At 43.8% G+C, this 15,046-nt stretch overlaps 1 protein-coding gene across 20 annotated transcripts in view; it reads left to right on the top strand.

Annotated features, from left to right (window-relative positions):
• The first annotated feature begins 5,765 nt into the window (after nucleotides 1-5,765).
• The window catches only part of LOC106498818 (uncharacterized), a 131,070-nt gene continuing 121,789 nt past the window's right edge, over nucleotides 5,766-15,046 (top strand). For 18 of the 20 annotated variants that reach the window (XR_010885268.1, XR_010885269.1, XR_010885266.1 and 15 more), the window contains exon 1: nucleotides 5,808-6,027. The gene's annotated coding sequence lies outside the window, so the exon portion shown is untranslated. Of the gene's footprint in view, nucleotides 5,787-5,807; nucleotides 6,028-9,393; nucleotides 9,449-15,046 lie in introns of those variants that run through there. The other 2 variants (XM_067302288.1, XM_067302280.1) reach the window with 2 other exon arrangements.

The raw sequence follows: 15,046 nt of genomic DNA, 5'->3' as shown, positions 1-15,046 counted from the left end.
CTTCGTGCTGGTGCGTGGCAGGGCTGCCCAGGCTCCTGGCACACCAGCTCTGTGCAACGCCCCCGATGGCAATAAATGTGCAGGACTGGGGTCATGCTTCACCCCTTAAACAGGATTCAGCTGCGGGACCATTTCTGGACTCAAGCCCTTCTCCTTGGAAATTGCAGTTGGGAATAGCCCAGCACAGGGAGTGATCCGGGGTGTCCGTGAGGGGCCGTGGATGTGTCCCCACGCCAGGGCGGGGGCAGCCACATTGCCCCCCCCCCGTTTGGAGGGGACGTGCCGAGGGGGCAGGCAGCGCTGGGCCAGCGCGTCCTCCACAGACACGCGGGCCGTGGTGCCTCTCATCCCGCTGTTACCTGCCGGCACGCTCCACCCGCTGCCCCGTCCCTCCGGACTGCCACGGGGCTCCGGCAGCTCCCCCAGCCGCAGGGCTGGGGCGCTTGCCCGGAGGCCTTTTCCCTTGAAGGCCAGTCTCTTCGCAACTTTTCAGTGCCTTCTGACTAGCTTTTCCCCTGTAGTCCAAGCTAGGAAAATCTCAGCTGGGGCACAGGGTTGATCATGCCACCTAATCAAGTTGAAGTATCACATTGTCTGTATAATCAAGGGATTCTTAAAAAAAAAAAAAGTTTTGAGACTTTGAGAAGTCGTTATAAATACTCTGAATTTGCACCGCTCTTGTGGGGTGTTGCAGCTCAGTGGTGATTGCTGTTGTTGCTCTTCTCTGCGCTGTCTGTGCTTCGCCCCCGGCACCCTGCACGGCTCGTGGTCCTTGGGCAGCATCGCTCTGTGCGCACTGGTGCCCAGTGTAATGCAGTGGGAGCCAGACCCACGGCACGAACCCTAAATGCTGCCAGACACAAGTAAAAGTCACACCTGGGATGGGGGAGATATCTGTGCTTTGATATAAAATACAAGGGTGTTGTCAGAAACTGCGTTTAATTTTATTGCATGTTGTGTGGATGTTTTTAGGGCTTTTTGTGCTGTTTTCAGAGGGCAGTACCACTGACACATCTGTGCTGGTGGTGTCGGCATTAAAGTGGTTAATGTGGTAATCTAATTCTAAACTCCTGAATATAGTAGCATGTTCTCACTATTATTCTGTTCTTTTATTTCACCAGTTGTATGTTGTCTAATTGTAACTTACCGTATGTTTTTCATATAAATTACCTTAATGGACTCTTTGTCTGGGCTGCGTTGCATGGTAGAGTGCTACAGGGCGTCATGTGAACAAGGTTATAGAAAAGATTGAAAAGACTAAACTATTGTACGAGCTGAGGAATAGCTCATGCTGTAATGATGCAGGCGTGCAAGGGGCAGAGTTAAGGGCTGTGCGTACAGTCTTGACTTCATAGCATTTCTCATCTTGAGTATTTAACTATGCAACCCTGAAATTTTTTTGTAATGGAGTATTTTCTAATGGAGTTTGAGGGGATTTTTTTTCAAAATGAAAAGCACAAATACTCTGGAGTGCTATAGATAGGTTGGGGTGGGGGGTACTGCACTGTCCCTGCTGCGGACCCTGTTGCTGATGCAGCCCTGGGAGGCGGTGTGGTGACCCCACTGCTTGGGTTGCTCCTTGTAGCCTCTCGCACCACCTCCACCCGGCTGCAGGTCAGACTATCTGCTCTCGCACCTGCAGGCTTGTGCCTCAGCGTGGGGACACTGTGGCCAGGGAGTCATGAGCTCCATGGAGAATGGCCGGCATTGTGTGCCATCCGCTTACTCCTGGTGCATGGGTCTGTATCGTTATTGCACGAGTTTACTTGGCCTCTCACGGTGGCTTTTGCAAAGGACTCTTCCCAGAAGAGTGACGCGCTGGCTGGTAGAAGTGCAGCTGCCTTTGACAACCTGTTGGACGACTCCCTCCAGGAAAGATTGTTTTGATGCATTGTCCTGGACTCCTGCCACTTCTCTCTGGTAAAGGTCTATCTTATTATCATAGTCAAGACTGTAGGTCCAGGAGGATGAGAATGGAAGTCTTCCTTCTATTCATTGACTGGAGCAAATCACTTACCAGGAAGCAATTTCAGTTTCAGGCCTTGGCTCGATTCCAAACTGTGATGGGTCTTAGTCTATTAGTCTCAATAAGATAAACTAGGAGTCAGCCTTTGGCAGGCTTCCTTATGCCCTGCTCAGACACGGAAGGTCTGACATCAGACCACTGGCTGACGAGAGCAGAATACCCCTACAGTGGATTTCTGCAGGCTTGGTTGAATTATTGTGCCCTTGAAGGAGAGGAAAGGCTCCTCTCTGAATGAGGCATTAGCTATATCAACTAGGAGAAGCAGATGTCCCTGACTGTCTTAATCAGCTTAGTAAAAACAGTCTGAATTTCATATGTTCATGAATGGCAAATGAAAGCCAAATTACACAAAGGCAAGTTTTGCTTTTCACTGTGGCTCACTGCTGTGCCTAATGTCAGATTTTTGACCCTTGCACATTTCAGCTGAAGGAACACTAAGAAAAAAGTTATAAAGATTGCTTTGTAAAGATGGGGAAGTTATTGTTACAAAGTTGAGGAAAAGCTATGAATGATGGAGAAGGTTGTAGTGGAAACCATTATGAGATTTTTATTGTAATGACCAGTACCCAGCAGTCACTGTAACTGTGCTCTAATCCCTGCACGGCTCTTCCTTTCTTACTATCTCACTGGCTTTCATGCATTAAAGTATGGGGTCCTATTCTGGACTTCTCTTCCTGGTACCGTACTGCAGTATTATCCCCTGTATACCATCTTGTATTTGATAAACACCTTGACATGGGAATATCTTTCATTTGAGCTCCTTTTCCATGTTTTTCATGTGATGTTGATGAAGGTCCATTGAACTTGGCTCTTTTTCTTGGCCTTACAATCAGCTTACATTTAAAAAAAAGTTTATTTGGTAGTAGGAACTGCTCTGTTATTTCATAAGCATCTTGTATGCCTGAGGCTAGCAGGATTAGTGTGGAATTGATGTGCACGCGTGCATAGTTTATAAAGCTGCTTTGATTACAAAGTTCAAAAAAGGATATTACTTTTTTATTACACAAAAGTTTGTTTTTTCTTCATTTCTATTTAAACAGAAGACAAAGTTCCAGGCATTCTCTTGTTTTGCTGTCACACATCAGTTCCAAAAAAGGAAAAAGTGAATTTCCATTGCTTTTTTCCCTTGATTAACTTATTTCATTTTCTTTCTGCATTATACTTCAATATCCCTTTTGCACTAACAGAAGCAACCCCCTGGCAGCCCCTTGTGCTCATAGAGAAGTCCAGTCCAGACCAGCTACTGCCATTAGAGTCCACAAACCAGGATCACAGCCCTGTTTTTTTGCCTGTTTTCCAGCACCATCATTGCAAGCAGTTGCTGGGCCAAGCAAAACTTCATCCTGCTATCAAGGGGCTATGGCTGAAGGAACGGCAGCCCTATTGTCATTATTTATGCCTTTAAGACTCTAGCAAGCTTGATTCATTCCCTGCTTCTCTACCAAGAGCACTGGAACAGAGTCTTCCAGCTCCTTTGTCTCCTGTGATTTAGCATTTGTCTATAAATTTCCATTTTTTCGCCTATAGTAATTGGGGTTTTCTATGTGGTCTTGCAAACAGATGTTTGCATCGTGCAGGTTTTCCAGCTCAGTTTGGTAGAACCAAAGCTTGGCTTTCACCTTATCTGTGTTAATGCATATGTTTCTGCTATCTTCATCTACCTTTCAATTTCTAAAACTGGCTGCCCTCCTTGGAAGGGAGAGCTGGCCAACCTCATCTCCTGGATTCCCTGCCTTCCCCTATCTACAGTTAGATCTGTGTATGGCTTAGAGGCAGCAGTAACTCCTGCAGCTGCTTGTAATAGCTATAAATCTGGTACCAGCTTTGATAGCTTCAACTTGTTTTATAGCTTGTGACATGAATGCTTGTCAGGCGATTTGATACAGGACCTAGGAGGACTACTTCATAGCAGCTGCGCCGAGGAAAGCCACGGCCATGGGACAGGGAAGGACAACTGCCTATCCAACCTGAGACGCCTTGTTACCACTGGCTTTTCTGTGTGGAGCACCAGGGCATGCACCGGCCTTGCTGGTCTCCAGATGGCTGTCGCAGTGTTCTTGCACGATACCTAGTTCGTTAGTCTCCACTTCAGCGTCTGGCCAAGGCAAGCTCTCGAGAGGAGGGGGAAACCTGCTTTACCTGCTTTATCTGGATAAGATACCGGAGGCAGAGAAGTAGCTTTCTGCAGGCTGACGGGGCTTGTGGCCTGAGTGTTGTACCTGCTGTTGATTCCAGCGATGCAGAACTTAGGTCTGGTTTTGGCAGTTTCTTACAGGCTTCAAGGTGAGAGCAGTGACATGAGGAGCTGCTTTCTTCAGCTTATTTGTTCTGATAACTTTTCTCCTTCAGTGTAAGCCCCACTACAACTTATGTGCATTCAACACCTTCGGGTTTGATGACTAATGTGCCCTGCCTGCTGCTTTCTTTGGAGGCTAGAGGGGCTATAGGATGCAGCTGCCTACCTTTTAAATGGGGCAGGATGTCATCTGCCCAGAATCCTTTTTCTGCCCAGAAAAACTTTCTTAAATTCTGAGAAATTTTCTCAGTGGTGTTCTGTTATTTTGGGAGAAAGTGATGATAATGAATCTATAGCCCTATGAAATGTTTTAGGGTTGCTTTAATCTGACTTCTGCCACGGCAGTTATGCCAGAGATGACAACTGGCAGAAAAGTTATTTTTCTTTACACTTATTACAAAAATGGATGTGCGCTCCAGGCATTGTTAACATAATGCAGAAAACTCAGCAGAAGTCCCAACACCTTCCCTGACATCTGAGCCAGTGACAACTTGGTATATGAGGAAACCTTAGTGTACTTCTGTGTCAAAAGCCAGTAAAAAGAAAGAAGCAAAGTTTCTCTGAAGGTCAACAGATCTGTGCTATTTTGGGACGAATGTGCAAATGAATCTAGAAGTAAATAATTAAGAATGCCTTGGGAGAGACTCCTGTTTAGTACCAAGCAGATGCGGCTGGCCATGAAACCTCGGAAGTTTGCTCGCAAGACTACCCCATTCGGAAAGGCTGGACACCTGGCCCTGAAGGGGGGGGGGGGTGCTGGAGGATGGCGCACAGGCCTCGCGCTCATGTGTGGGCAGACATAATCTGTCACTCGCTTGAGCATGCTTCTCTGGCACTAACCTGGCCCTTAGCACAGTGTTTTATTTTGCCCCCGAGTGTTTGACTGTGGCCGGGACTCAAAGCTCTTCGCTTCGCAAATGAAGCGAGCGGCTTTCCCCGTTTCCCACGTGTAAACAATGCGAAGGCACCGCCAGCGCGTCCAGGCCTTCGAGCTGACAAATGCTACCGCTCGGCTCCCTTCGGCTGAGGCGAGGCCGGGAGACCTCTGGGCGGGGGAGGCCGGGCCGAGTGAGGCTCCGCGCTGCCGCCGCGCCGCCTGCCCGCCCTCCCGTCCCCATGGCAACCCGACGCTCCTCGTCCACCGAGCTGCTTCGGTCATCCCCGCCCCTTCCTCCTCTTGGCCAATCGCCGGCAAGCATGGGCCCGTCTCTGAGCTCTTACTGGGTAATTCTTACGTTAATCAACGCCTATCGGGCCCATCAGGTTAGTGAGGCTTTCCGTGCGGGGAGGCGGTTACACACGTGACACGGCTCCTACCCCGAGAGTGTTGATTGGTTACCTGGGGCGCCGGGGGCGGGGATTCATGCGTATCTCTCTAGGATTGGGCGGGAGCGCCGTCAATCGGAGGCGGAGCGGGAGGCGGGCTTGGCGGTCCCGTTCGAACGGCGCGAGGCGGCGCGGCAGGTCCGGGCGGCGGGGCCGGGGCCAGGGCCGGCGGGGAGCGGCCCAGCCCGCTGCCGGCGCCTTCGGGCGGGCGCAGCTTGCAGCTCGCAGTGCGACGCGGCGCTCCTCGCGCCGGCGCTGCGGGAGGGGCGAGAGGCCGGTGACGGCGCTGCCGCCGAGTCGCTTGCTGGGGCACCGCGTAGGTGGGAGCGGGACAGCGGCGTCGCGGCTCCGCCTCGGGCGCCGGTGCTGCCGCCGGACGGTAAGACGCTTCCCAGCGGGAGCCGCTTTGTGGGAAGCCTTTCTCAAGCTGCGCAGCGCTCTGAGCTTCGGTTATGCGGCCTGAACGCGCGTCCTCCTTCACGTCAAGCAAAAACAACCCCCCCCCCCCCCAACACCTACTGTTTACTACGTTCTTGTTTTTTTGTGGAACATGATAGCCAAATATGCTGTGTGTTTTAGGTAAGACCTCAGGTGCCTGAGATATTGCCGCCGGAACTCAGTCCTGGTGTTTGTTTTTTCTTGGAAATGCAGTTGTGTAGATTTTGTGTTACCTCAGCATTTCAGAATATTTCATGAGTATTATCTTGCCGTAAACTAATAGCTCAGCCACACTGGAAGCAACTTTCGCAGGAAGGCTGCTCCCTTGTTAGTTGATATTTCAGAGAAGATGAACATTTCAGCCACTAGAGCTTATTAAAAAAAGTTTATGCATTTTTTAAACAAAAAAATGTATTTCCCTGCATATATCTGCCAATACAGGTAAACAAATATATTTTATAAATCAAAACCCCCACCCCTGTGCCCTTCATCATTGCTATCAGGAAGGATTAGGGCAAGTTAACATACCTAGCCTAGTTCTCAAATCCATTCTCAGGTATAAGAAAAAAACAATGTTAATACATAATGACCCAGGAAAATCATTGATACTGTTGATAATAGATAATATAGCAGGTATTGTTGCAGTTAGAGGTCCTACAATCTAGGAATTGCCTGCCCAGCTGGTGAAATTTGGGGCTACTCTTTCTGGCATCCTTCCTTTCTTCCTAACTATCTGTCCTTTATAGGAGCAGTGATAGGAAGCAGGTTGTCGCAGCTTTAGTCCAGCGAACCGGAGGGATGGGGCGAGGAGGAGGAGGCAGAGTTAGCTGAGAGCCTGATCCAGCATCTCTTTGCTTCTCCATTCACGCAGTCACGGTAAGGGCTGAGCTCATGGACAAGATCCGCGCTCTTACTGGCCTCTCGTCTTCCTCCCCTCTTCCGGGGGTGAGGGAAGGCCAGGTCCTTTTCTGAGTCCTTGCAAGAGCTGCCTCCTGTGTCCTAACCTGATCAGGCCACGCTATTCCTTCGTTCTGTCCATCACCGTTTTGGGAAAGTGGTGGTAGTTACTCCATTACACAATACCTTGGCAGGGAATAAAGAACCTGCACTGCCAGGGACCTGGAAGAAATCTAGAACTAGCCAAATCGTTTAACAGGTTAATGCTTGGGATGGGGGGTGTTACATCTACCCAAGAAGTTTACTAAACTATTTATAGGAAATAGTGGTTTGGCAGCCAGGCTCTCTGGCAGAGGGCTGACTGGGAGAAAAAAAATCTCAGTAGGCTGCTACCATTATCAATACAGTATTAACTGTTTTTACCAGCTTGAATCAAAACTTTTTCTCTAGGCTCCACAGCAAATATGTTAGGAACCATGATGTGGTCCGTTTTCTTACTGTGAAGTGGGATCAAAAGGATATAGGTAGTTTCTAAGAAATGTCTGCCAAACCTGTTCTTAAAAGTCTTTGGGTTGGATGTTTAAACTGAAACTCCAAACTGTTAAAAGCTGAAGTGCTAAATGATGTGCACTCCTGTTCATGTCAGTTCTATTTGACCTCCTTAACTCAAGACCTTAGTTTATTTTTATATCACTGAAGAGATCTAGAAATAAGGAGTTGCTTTTACCAAATCAGACTCTAGAAATAATGGTACTTATTATTCAAGAAGCCAAATACACAATTCACTAATGTTCAGCCATATTCATTTTGCCTGGAAAGTGCTCCTAGACCCACTGTGGACCATGCTTGCATTTAACTGAATTGAAATGAGAAGAAAGGATTACATCTTTAGCATTTGGTAGATCAAGGCTTAGTTGTACACATGCTGCTTTTGACTTCTAAATGGAAAATATGATGCAATTTCATTTTTTAAGTACTTGGGTTCAAGAATGAGAAGTTCACTAAACTAAAATTAAGTGTGCCTCTTCAGAATACAACTCCTAGGCAGCTGCTATTCTAAAGTGCGAAAGGATGGACTTTGTGGTTTGATTCTTTGCACATGGGTGACAGGAACTGTAGTTATTCTATCCTGTTGGAATGCTTGCTGCACCTAATTTAGAGTGTCACAGCATCACAGAAGGGTTGAGGTTGGAAGGGACCTCTGGAGATCATCTAGTCCAACCCCCCAGCCCAAGCAGGGTCACCTAGAGCAGGCTGTACAGGATCACGTCCAGGCGGGTTTTGAATATCTCCAGAGAAGGAGACTCCACAACCTCTCTGGGCAACCTGTTCCAGTGCTCTGTCACCCTCACAGTGAAGTTTTTCCTCCTATTCAGTTGGAACTTCCTGTGTTTCAGTTTGTGCCTGTTGCCCTATCACTGGGCACCACTGAGTAGTTGAACAAGAAGTTAGTTTTCATTGCAAAGTGTGGTATGTACATTGACCTATATCTAGTAACATAGTAAATGATCTGTTTCTAAAAAATTTAACATGTACTTGAATACACGTTGACTCGCTTGACCACAACAACTGAAAGAGCTGCTCTGAGCTCTCTGGTACATAAGTAAGAAATCAGTCCCTATCAACTATGAAATGCTTGTAGCTTGCTTGAGAGAGCATTTATTTTCCTGTTATATTGCCTTCCAGAAGTTACTCTAGTCTCTATTTTACTTTATAAGTTATGTTGCTTAAAAGTAATACACGCATAAGAAATCCCAAAGTGAATGATTAGATGTGCATGTTTTTAACCAGACAAGTGCAGCTGGACAGGCAGAGGCTCAGTAACTGGTGCTCCCGTGCTCCTGCCCTGCTATCCCTGTTACACTGCTGATATCACAAGAGCATCAGAGTCTGTGTTATAGATCTGTACTCCCGTGGCAGTCATCGTCTTCAGAGTTTGCTTGAGATTTTGCAACCTGGCTCTTAAAATATACAGTTGCCAGCATGTGAAGCATCTTTTAATTAACACAGCACAGTTAGGTTCATGCAGCTGCATGTGTGCATCTCCTCATTTTAGCTGGTTAGAGCATATGTCTAATTCTGACTTGGTTTTGGTCTGAACTATCAGCTGAACCATCTAGTCAAGTCATGATATTTGACAGCGACCTGGTAATTCTCTGAGGAGACCTCTTTGTATTTGACTGTATGTTTAATAATGAATGGAGGGCAGATATAAACACAGTTGGCTTTGTGGTACTCTGAGATAATGGCATCTTATGTAGTATAAATTGTTTTGATTGACTTGAGTTTATGTATGTTTAAAGACTGTGTAAAAATTTAACTTTGGTTTTAAATTCTAGATGTGACTGCTGTGACAGAGCAAGTTATAGCAGCTGTCTCCTAACTGGAAGTCATAGGGACAACAGTCACTTCCATGTTACAGAATGGAACAGATCAGAGAGACAAGTAGCCCCTTAAACTTAATTGTAATTATCTTCACTTCAGCTTTTGATTTTATAGCCTCAGATTTCTTCTGTTTCTAGTAATTTTTCCTTTTATTTATTTTTTTAATTTAAACTCTTGCTTTATGTTTACATCAGGAGTTGCTTTTCCTTTTGCTTATACTAGTGGCTTAGGTGTGCTTTCCAAAGAGCTGAGAAGATCTTGACATTATCCATAAGTATTTCAGAGAGTGAAATAAAGTTCTTTTGCTGCACCCATTGCTCAGTCAACATCGAGGACTATATTCCATAAACAGTCTGTTACCCTCAGTGTGAAAACTCTTGAAGGTGGGTTGGCAGAAATCATTCCCTTCTCTGTTGATATTTTTAACTAAGATAAGGCTATAAAGTGCTGCTGAATGCATCTAGAGAGTCCATGCTTGCCTTCTGTTCAAGCAGAGCAAATGCAATCATCAGTGCTCTTAGACTTTCTAAAGGATTGGTGCACTTGAAAAGAAATGGATGATTTGCAGAAAGATTCTGCCCCAAGTCTGAGTGTTAGGAAAAGGCAGGTGTTTGGGTTTCTTCTGTTTCTAAAAACAAAAACGTGCAATTCAACCACCTTTGATTCCTTAGCCAATGCTGATTTGAGGATAAGTATGATAACTGGTGAGGAAAACAAAGCAGAAGTGAGAGTGTCCTTGGTGATAGAATCCAATTTTAGAAAGCCAGAATATTCATTTTATTTACAGAGACGTTTCTTGTGGAAAATATGTGGGTTACAGTGAAAATAACTCTGGTGGAAGTGATGATGAGTAGTTTGGTGTAATCTTTGGATCATTTCACTTGTGAGTATTAGGGTGAAGTAGAGCTGGGGGAAATGAAAGAAACTGTACCTTATTAGAAGCATAAAAACTAGTGACTGTATCTTGGCCAGTGTTCCCATTTTTCCAGTAAGCTGTCTGCTGTACGGAGGTGTATAACCCTAATGGCTTGTTGTATGCCATTAAAAGGTATTGTACACTCATAAAAGAATGACATTTTGATCAATGCTGTTAAAAGAATTACTGTCTTGACACAGAAAAGCTTTCCTGCTGCAAGTTTAAAAATATGCCTTTAAAAGCTTTTTATTGAATACCTTTGCATCCCTCAGAAATGTGCCATTTTGGCACAGGGCTGCTCTGAAGTATTCTGTGTTGTAACTTACATTTAAGACCCTCTGTTTACCATCAGAAGGGAACAAGGCTAGGCAGGTGTATTCACTTAACTACTGTCATGGGGACTAAAGAAAAAGCACCTTGAGCTACTTGTATGCAGTCTAAAAATAAGAACTCCCCATTTTTAAAGAATCCAAAATCATTTGAAAGCTATTTGTTTTGTTTTGCCATTGATTCTTTTCTGTCCCTCCAGCTCTGTTTGACTGTCCCTTTGGACTTTGAAGCTGTATATTGATGTTGGGAGGGAGGAAGCAGGCAGGTGGTAGATAGGAAAACCACAAATGTCTTCACTGTAGCTGGATACTGGCTCATAGGCAGGCTGGCTGTGTTTAGTGAAACTTGTTTTGGAGGTTTCCTTGGTGGTTCTGTTGTGGTAATACTTTTTGTAGCAGAAATTTCCCCCTAGTGTTATTAAAAGATCTTGTATGGGAGCTATTGTTTAATCACAACTGCTGAAGTAATGTTGTACCTGGTTTGATCACAGCTAAAATTACAGCTAAACTGTTCAACATGGTTCAGCTGCATCTGCTGCTGACAAGTAATGTCATGTGGGAGCATTAGGAATCCCCTCTATGGGTCTGACAATATTGTCAGATGCTGAGGTCACATCTCTATGCTGTTTGCAGAATATGTAACTGATTTATATCTGGCCAGTTTCAACAGAGGCGTTAAAGCTCTAGTTTGGCAATTAGGAGACATGGGTGTAAATCCTCAGCTTTGTCGTGGCTTTGTGTCCTCGAGCAGTTCATGTGTTCCTTGAGTCTTTATTTCAGGTCTTCAGTTGCTCGGCTGTGTGCGTGATGTATTAAATACAACTTTATTTAAAGGGATGAAGGGATTAGCTGAAAGAGCATAGCAGAGCTGTGATTTTATGACATGAAGAGATCCTAGGCAGTTTTTCTGAGGTGCGCCCCCCCAGTCCTCTGTATGTGTATGATCAGAGCAAGGAAGTGGATGCTCTGGATGCATTTGGTATGCTTCATTTCTTGTCATGGGGCTGTCAGTGGCTGGGTGGGATATGAGTGCTATGTAGGTTCTGTAATGGGTAAATGAGAACATAGCATTAATTCTGTGCATCAGAGAGAATTCCACCACTAAGTTTTACAGCTTTTCTATTTCTCTGCAGCAGGGATAATGTTTAGTTGGGCCATACCTAAGTAGCTTCTAAGCACAGCTTTTTAAAATGCGAGATTTCTTTCAGGAAAAGGAAATGTTAATATTCTCCATTATCTGGAAAAACAAGGTATAAAAGGAAGAAACATAACTGCTGCAGGAGTGCCTGAATGTATGTTATTGGCATATTGGGATGTTGCTCAGAAGTATGACTAGTGTTAAGATGCATACCATCATAACTGTTTACTAATTGCCTATCAGACACTTGAATTTTATTCAATTTAATGTTCTGGAAAGGTGTGTAAAGCCAAAAAGCTTTCTTAGCTCTATCAGCGAAACTTTTGGTAACTTTCTAGTCTGGTTTCTAGACTTGCTAAAGCTGAATGATGATGTGTAATTCCAAATTAGTCCTCTCTTCTCTGTGTTTTCTCATAACGGAATGGGAGTAGGGTTAGTATGTGGAGAGCAGAGGCTGACATACGACAGAGAATCTGGACATGGTAGATGCTCAACAACTTGAGAAACTAATTACAAGGTAGTAACAGTAACTTGAAATGTATGAAAGGACACAAGAGTTGTTGTTCTTTGTTTATTGCCTCCTATAACATATAGCTTCCCACTAACAGTTCCAGCTTATTTTTTCACCTTGGCCCAAAGACTTTAGTAGTCTTTCTTTAAAAAAGAAAATATGCTGTATATGCTATTGGCAGTAGCTTATTAGAAGATCACATGCTTATTTCCGAAGTCCTGCCTCCTTCATGGAGAAGCTATACATTCATGCCTTTGGCTCAGCCATTCTGTATTTTCTTTCCTTTCCCTGTATGGGCTGGGTCAGTCACCAGCCCACAAAAACAGTAAATTCTTTAACTACGTGTTTCCTGTTTTTTCAGAGATTTGAATTTGTATCCAGATACAGAAGGGAGAGAGGGGAAGTGAAGGGAAGAAGTTGGGACCTCCCAAAGGAAACATATCCCTATATTCTTGTTTGTATTTGCAAGAGGGGGGGGAATGTGGGCAGGAAGCCTACCAGCCCCACGCTCTTCTCTGTTCCCTATGCTGGCTGTTCTTCGACTCACCACAAAGGTCCTCTCTCACCTTGTGTGGCACGTGACCCTTTCTGCCACCTGCTGTTGTCTGCTGTTTTCCAGCTAAGCCTCACTTGTGTAATTTTAGCTTTAGAGGAAATTTGAAAGTAAAATTATCTCCATAGTCCTGTTTACCCACAGTATCTCCCTGAAGCCTGCCTTCAAATGTTTTTCTACAGTGACCTTTCAGAAAACCTGCTTCTCGGGATAGGCTTCCAATGTGTAAGTGTGGCTTAGACATATTTTCTTACATTTAGCTATATTAAAAACTGTGATCTTTGCTCGACTCTTGCTTACCAGGCAAACTAAAGAGTTTTTCTATCACTGACCCTTGTTTTTATTGCTCTGTAATCTGTAAATTTGTTCGGTAATCATCTTATGCTTTCTTACAGGGCAGAGACAAAAATGCTTAATAATAAAGGGTCAAGCTCTTGAAGGTGGTGTAAAAGAACCCATTTTCTTTTGTGCTATTTTTAATTGATGAAGGCTGAAAACATTGATGTAGTGTTTGACCTCATCTACAGTTACATTTTGAGGCCTATCAGTCTCTAACCCACTTGGTGTGTGTCATGTTGATTTTGAGTTTCTTAATTGAAATGTCATTTTGCATCATGTCAACTGCTTTACAAAAATCTGCTATATCTGTACTATTGATTAGTGACAAACTTTTAATTAAAGATCAAGCTAGTCCAAGAATATATTTTTTCAATCTGTATCATTAGTATTATATTACCCTCTTTAATTATTTCTAATTAGAATCCTGTATTGGCCATTCTGTTACTTTGAGATCAGTGTCAGACAGACCAGATTAGTTACTCAAGTCACCTCATCTACTTTTTAAAAAAATACTGTTACTGTTTCTCTCTGTACTCCCAAATATCTTGTGTTTTCCAAGGCATACTAAAAATGAGCATTAATGGTCCAAACGGCTCTTCAGACAAGCTCTTTTCTTCTAATCACCATGGAAATCAAAACCTAGATCTTAACTCTTTCCCATTTGACCTAGTTCAAGCTACTCAATTTATAAATGTCCTAGCAGAGTCATATGACTTCCTGTGGGACTTCAGCTTGCATTAATCTGTTATCAGTATGATGTTTCCTAGAGTCCCTCTATTTAACAGGCCAAATCGACAGCATTAAATGGTTGATTTTGACCTTGAAGGCCTTGTCACTGTTTTTGGCATCTGTGGCTAGATGAATGAAGATGGGATAGAAGCCGAGGGGGAAAATCTCTTTGGGTTATTATTTCAGGGGGACTACATTGGTTTATATTTGATTAATATTTTGAAGTTAACTTTTGCAGCTATTAAATACAGAAATTCAACAAACTTTTACAGTTAAAACCAAATCTATAGAAATTGATCATGCAAGTGAAGTGCTATAATCAACCCATCTAGCATAGAGGCTAATTGTTTGATGCCTATATCTAAATCATGTTGTTCTTACATGTCAAACTGATTGAGTTGCCTTAAGGTAACTGATAGGAGTAAATCTTTGGGCAATAGAGGAAGATAGTCCATTTTTGTATAATGATTTTTAAAATCAGTGAAAGTAATCATTAAAGGTTGTGTGTTACAGTATAAGAGGAATAAAGGAGTAAAAGGAGTAAAATGGTGTTCCTTCATGGAAATATTTATGAAAAAAATGTGGCTTAACTGGAAAATAAGATGGGTGATTGATACTTGTTGAATGTCTCTGGGGTATAAACAGATCATTAAAATCAGTAAGATGACTAGGAAGGTATGGATTTTATTACTTGCTTGAGTCTTGAGGATCGCTTCTATGCTATGACATGTGATAAGGGCATATTCTAAGATCTGGAAAGCTCTTGCAGTTTTATATTGGGAAGGAGTAAATCAACCAGTAATTCGAAGTGAGATTTGCCTTTTTCAAGTCTGCAGTTTTGGCTGCAGTAAAGGTATACCATCTTGTTATGGGCCTTGCCTGAGGAACAGTGTGGATGTGGATGCTCTAGTGAATCACGTATTGAAAAAAGATCTAGTTTGTTATACTTTTCTTGTATTTCTAGAAGTGTGGCGTTTGAATTGTGAGATGTTTTCTTAGCTCTAGCGTTTGGGCTGTAGGGGTTTCAGATCTTTCAGAGGAAAGAAGATAGCTTCAAATTCAGTTCAGAGTCAGATATTTGTTTTTTATTAGTGGAAATTTTTGTCTCCTGTGTTTTCCCCATTCTAGCTAACCTTTTCCTGTCATCTAAGAAATTAATTTCT

The sequence above is a fragment of the Apteryx mantelli genome, chromosome 10, assembly GCF_036417845.1.
Source record: "Apteryx mantelli isolate bAptMan1 chromosome 10, bAptMan1.hap1, whole genome shotgun sequence".
NCBI lineage: Eukaryota > Metazoa > Chordata > Aves > Apterygiformes > Apterygidae > Apteryx > Apteryx mantelli.
The sequence above is the reverse complement of the archived record's forward strand: the minus strand, read 5'-3'. Positions and strand labels throughout refer to the sequence as shown.